The sequence below is a fragment of the Leptonotus elevatus genome, chromosome 6 (assembly GCF_054856555.1).
Source record: "Leptonotus elevatus isolate MCC_2025b chromosome 6, RoL_Lele_1.0, whole genome shotgun sequence".
NCBI classification, from domain to species: Eukaryota; Metazoa; Chordata; class Actinopteri; order Syngnathiformes; family Syngnathidae; genus Leptonotus; species Leptonotus elevatus.
Genome location: NC_141244.1, coordinates 3,252,402 through 3,258,401, shown reverse-complemented (window position 1 = coordinate 3,258,401; position 6,000 = coordinate 3,252,402). Strand labels below are relative to the sequence as shown.

Below are 6,000 nucleotides of genomic sequence, written 5' to 3'. Positions count from 1 at the left end.
CCACAAATGCCAACCTCCACTATTCAGTAACCAGTGGGAGAAGCAAATTATTTTTTTGTTTCAGTAGATGCTGGTGTGGTGGATCTGGCATGCATGAGAACCTCCACCAAAGAGGGGAGCCTATAGTTTTAAAGGTCAAATCCCTTCAAAATGAATTGGACTTCAACTTGACACAAGACTCACATGATATGTATTCTCTCTGAGGCCATGTAAACACTCATCCTGAACTCAAATAGTCCCCAAAGTCCCCTGCACAGGCCCAAGAGGGGAAAATGTTGTCAAATCCATTTTGGGAAGAGTGACTGTTAGAAAATTGTTCTGGACTTCTTTTTCTCCCTTATCTCCATGACAGTGAAGCAGGAGAATGGGATGACGCTTGAAGGGAGAGCAGCGTGGCGTGCTGGCCCAGCTCAAAGGCGGAGAGGGTGATTGTGTGTGGCAGGCCCGACGCGACAGAGAAGAACGGAGGCTGAAGACAAGAGGTTGTGCGAGTAATGAGTGTCACATCGATGAGGCCATGCTAAGACAAGTTGGGATCAAGGTCGGCCTCGCGTCCTGTCTCTCACTGTTTTATTTAGTCTTTATCTGTTAGCCTTTTTCCTCTCTCTACCCTTTCTCAGCCCCCACAACTCTTTACTCTTGACACAATTCATCTGTCAAACGTTGCCTTTATTTCCTCTTGGCCTCCAAACATTTTATAATTCATTGTTGCTCTGAACACTAGTAGACTTTGCACAAAGGAATAAACTTTGAAATTTAGCATACTGCAATTTGGTATTTGAGTAAAGCTATATGATACCGTCACATTACAGAAGAAATAACTGCACTCTGTGTGCCATTTCACCCTGCAGAATTGTTCTATAAGTAAAACATACATAACGTATTGCATATATGTTATGGGTAGGCTATAATAATAATAATATATATTTTTTAAACATCTGCAGTACTGCACCAATTTGACCATAAATCATACAGAAGAGGGGAAAATTATTTGTCATTTAATAGTGAACAGATGCCTCATCGCACTATAAAACATCCAACAGTTTCTATTTTGAGCTGTGGTTTCCCTTAAAAGTTTAAACATTAAATTCACTTCCTTGTTCTTTTTTTAGAATTATGATTAGTAGACACGTGTGGGTGAAGTCTTGTGGACCAAACGATGAACAGAATGTACGTATATTAGGCGTTTCGCGATAAGAATATTTCATCCAATCAGTGATTAATGAGTTCGAAAAAACGATAACCCATCACTGATTCTATCAGAAGGTGGTGCAATATATCTATCTACGTATTTCAACCCCTTCAGGCCCGCATTTTTTTGTGCTGGGCAATTTTATTTGTTTATTTTTCTTTTCTTCTCTTTTCCCACAAGAACAATATGGATTTATTTATAGGGGGGGGGGGTTACTCATGTTTTTATTTGTTATAGTGGATGCCCGGATAATATGGCTGTAACGTGTCAGCTTATGTAACATTTTTAACATGAACATTATAAAAATCAACTTGCAATTGTGATTGGTTAGCTGGATCCAATCATGAACTAGAAGTGTTGAAATCATCCAAATGACACGTTTTTATTTGTTTAGACATGCAAATATGTCATGTCCACTGCAATCATCTATGGATCCAAAGGGGTTAAAAACATATTCATAGTCATATTTACTAGAAAGTTGGCCGCCACCATTCGCGGGAGATAGGTACTGGCCCGGCCTATGAATGGTGAAAACTCATGAATAATTGACAGTATTTGAAACTTATGGGGGGACAGTGATATACATTAACTATAGCATGTAATGCCTTATTTCATGAAGACGATCAATAACTTTAAAACTATAGTCACTGATTGATCAGGCAAATTAAGACATTACAGTCGATCACCGATTTGTTGGAAAATGCAACATTTCATCCGATCCCGATCCAGCCCATCAGACCAGTGTAAAGTCTAACGTACATCATGTATTATGTTAATTAATGATACAGAGCAAAACGGGCGACAGTGTATCCAGTTATAAATGTGCAGCGTGAACTCTTGCCCAGCAAGTGTCATTGGCAATCTGACCAGTCTGTGTTAATTGGACTAGTTACAATCCGTTTCAAACGTTTCATGAACCATAAATTATTTTTGTTGTCATCGCTGTTGGAAGAGAAGCTTCATTTTAAACAGAACATCAGACAGGAAGTGGGATGACTGTAATTTTCAAAGTCCTTAAGTGTGTTGTACTCCACCATTTCCCCCTAAAAGCCACTGGATGAGACACATCCTGTTCTCTTGCAAAATGTCTTGATGATAAGCAAAGTGGGCTGACGCTCTGCACCTATTATCTCACTCTGGGAATGCAAAATATAACTCCATTCTCCCTTAAGAGTACTCATCTATTTAACTACATAGGGATGAAGTGACTGCCATTGTGGGCTCTCAACATATCTGCAATTTGCCAGGCTGTGGGGGGCATAGGTCTGGGTGGGCAACACCAGGGTGTTGCAAATCTGTTTGCAGCTCACTGCTCCAACAAGCTACTGAGAAGAGTTTAGGACTAAAGATGGCAAACCACCAATCATCCTCCTTACTCGTCGCCCTCGCCTTCCCACTCTCCGCCGCCTCCTTCTCATTAAAACTACTCGCTGGCATGGTGATGTATTGTTAAGCACTCTTAATGGAACTTGAGGATTCTTGATGTGCCGTCATTCAAATGCTTTGTGTCTGCTCACTGCTGGTGAGTCCAAACTGCCCTATGTGCTGCATTAATCTCCACCTCCTCCGCTGCACATTCAGTCATCTTTTGGTATAGGGAGAAAGGGCAGATCATTGATGTGAACCCACAGAGCAGAGGAATGCTAACTGCTAACAAAACAGGGGGAACAAAAGCATTCGCTCGGTTCCAGTTGGGAATTTTACCATCGGCCGGCGAGAAGGTGACAGAAAGAGAGAGGCCAAATTGGCAGAGAAAGGAAGCGGCAGGGAAGCGAGCAAAAATGTTATTGAAGTAGATGGGGCACGGTGACATCAATAGCATCCTAAGAAGGGCCACAAACTAGGGAGCTGACAGCTGGGGACCCAGGTGCAACGCCACAAGGGGATTAGCAGGGTTTCAGCATCTGACACAGAGGGGATGAGCGTCATGGGCAGAATAAAGAGCGGCGCTTGGATTAGAGAGCTTCCTGACACTCCACCAAAACTCATGAAGGGCTTAAAGGGATGTATATATAATTAGTGATCCAACTCAAAGCAAGAAGGTATTTTTCCTTTTCGTTTCAGTCTGAAGCCCCGTAGGTCGCTGCTCAGATTGTTAATGACCATACATTCTACGTACATACATTAAAAATCAATATATATATAATAATATATAATGGCCTCATGTTGATCACTCTACGAAACACACTGCACACCAGACAGACAGGGCCACCACGGACTAGAGTATCCTCTGAATATTAGGCCTGAATTATTTATCTGAGAGCCGTGTGTAAAATGCCAAACATATATTTGAATAATTGTGAGCATGTCCGGAAACGAGATGCAAACTGACATGTCAGGCTGATGGGCTGACATGACCACTAAATGTGATTCATACACAGGAACTTGCTGATTTGTCTTCCTAAAACAGTGTCTACAACAATCAATTCCTCAGCGATTAATTATTTAAGACCATGATAACCTTTGTGTGTGTGTGTGTGTGTGTGTGCGTGCGTGTGCGGGGGTGTGTGGGTGGGTGTGCGTGTGGGGGTGGGTGGGGGGGGGGTTGTGCGTGTGTGTGTGCGCGTGGGTGGGGGTGGGTGTGTGTGTGTGTGTGTGGGGGGGTGCGCGTGCGAGTTTGTGCTATTTAATTCATCTGAAACCTGTTATAAATCCCAGACCCTTCACCTTAACCGGATACTTCAGAGTCCCGCCAGAGTTGTGAAGTTGTCAGGAGATCAGAGGTAGGATCAAAGGAAAGAAACAAAGTGAAATCCAGCACCAACCAGACACACCTACCACCCACAGAGTTACAAAACCAGAATTTTTCACCAACCCCAGAAAGATCTAAATTCCAACAGATTAGGGTGACCTCAAGTGAGCAGAGGAAAGTCTAAAGGAAGGAAGGAAGTATAGATGAAGGAGAGTGGGAGATAACCTTTGGGCAGCCATGGACCAAAGACATGGTACCTGTATTGCCTAGAAAATAGCCAAGCAGGACTAAAAGGTAGCTGAACATCAGATCAAACTTTGAATTGAAAACCAACCTCATGAAGTATCATAAAAGTGCTGCCACTGAGGCAAGTGGGACAAAATGGACAGGAAGTTCACAGAGAGATGAGTATGTGGTTGTTTAGGAACACACAGTTATCATCCTCCTCCTCTTCCTCTGCACTAATGGAGTTGTTATCGTGAAGGCCTTATCATTGGTTAGCCGCTGCAGTTCAAGGGCACAACTGGATTTGTCGCAGGGGCCCACTGCTCTTTGATGGACTTAGTCAAAGTTTAATGTAAATAAATAGAAAGTCTGCTGAGCTAGCTACTTCTTTAAAGTCAATACATTTTGCGCTCACTTTCTTTTCGTTCGCTTGTTTTGAAACTAGTAGCCCTTCCTATTTTAATTATGTCACTGACTGTGTGCAAAACTTTCCTCACTGTTGCTCACCATCTCCCACTATTGTCCACCGTGACACCCCAAGGGACCTCCCGGAAGTGTGTTTGTGTGTGTACATATCTGTGCTTGTATTTTCGTGTGTAGGCCCCTTGTTCCCTTCTGTAAAACATGTGTACTACTGGTATATGTGTCTTATGCACAGACAACAAGCATGAAATTATTTGCTGTACCTTATTTATGGAGAAGGAATGTGGCGCTCACCATCCTCTTGTAGGCTGAAAGTATTTTGACCCTCTGTGTGAAGTGAAAATATATCAATATGATATAATTGGAGTTTTTCCCCCCACAGTTTGGTGTCAAAATTGCTTGACAAAAGTTACAGTCAACAGTGTCAACCTCTTATCCATCCACCCATTTTGTATACTACAGGATCCTAGCCGGCAGGCAGGATACACCATGGGCTGGTCATCAATCAATCAATCAATCAAACAATTAATCAAACAATCAATCTATCAACCAAATGGCATTGGTTTATGTTTGCACATGCGGTATTCGCAAAGAATCTTGGTCTTCTGAGTACAGAAAGTACTTGTATGCACGGCCGTCTCAGAGCACACACACACTACCTACTGGATGAAATAAAATAAAATAAATAAATGTCTTTTATTGATGATAGAAAATGAGAAGCAGAAATGACATCTATTTGCATCATTACGCTGTCGGTGCTCGCGGTTTAGACGGGTGTCAATCACATTACCACGTAAAGAGTTATTCTTCTCAAAATCTTTCATAAACTGGAATTTTGACTTTAACCTGAATAATGATGGCATGTAAACATGTACCAGGGGTGGGCACACTCGGTCCTCGAGGGCCGGAGTCCTGCAGGTTTTGGAGGTTTCCCTTCTCCAACACAGCTGATATATGATCAGCTCATCAGCAAGCTCTGCATAAGCTTGGTAACAATCCTGTTGATTGGAATCAGCTGCGTTGCAGCAAGGAAACCTCCAAAACCTGCAGGACGCCGGCCCTCGAGGACCGAGTTTGCCCACCACTGCTCTAGTGCATAGGTGTCAAACTTCCGGTCCTGGAGGTTCCCGCAGTCCTGCAGGTTTTGCATGTTGCCTTTCTCCAACACAGCTGATATATGATCAGCTCATTAGCAAGCTCTGCATAAGCCTGATAATGATCCTGTTGATTGGAATCAGCTTGCGTTGGAAGTGAGAAACCTCCAAAACCTGCAGGACTCCGGCCCTCGAGGACCGAGATTGCCCACCTCTGAGTAGGCACTGTGTGCTTTTTTCCCCCCTCAACATTCTCTGGGGCAATGAGCTCTAAAGTTCATGTCCTTGCTTTTTGTAAAACAAAGCCACCCCCCACCCCCAAACACCCCCCCCCCCCCCACAACTCCCTCGAATTAAAAAAAAAAATTGTTATT

At 43.0% G+C, this 6,000-nt stretch overlaps 1 long non-coding RNA gene across 1 annotated transcript in view; it reads left to right on the top strand.

Annotated features, from left to right (window-relative positions):
- Nucleotides 1-359: 359 nt before the first annotated feature.
- The window catches only part of LOC147171806 (uncharacterized), a 33,177-nt gene continuing 27,536 nt past the window's right edge, over nt 360-6,000 (top strand). The window contains exon 1 of the long non-coding RNA XR_015095470.1: nt 360-541. This is a non-coding gene — a long non-coding RNA (uncharacterized LOC147171806). The remainder of the gene's footprint in view (nt 542-6,000) is intronic.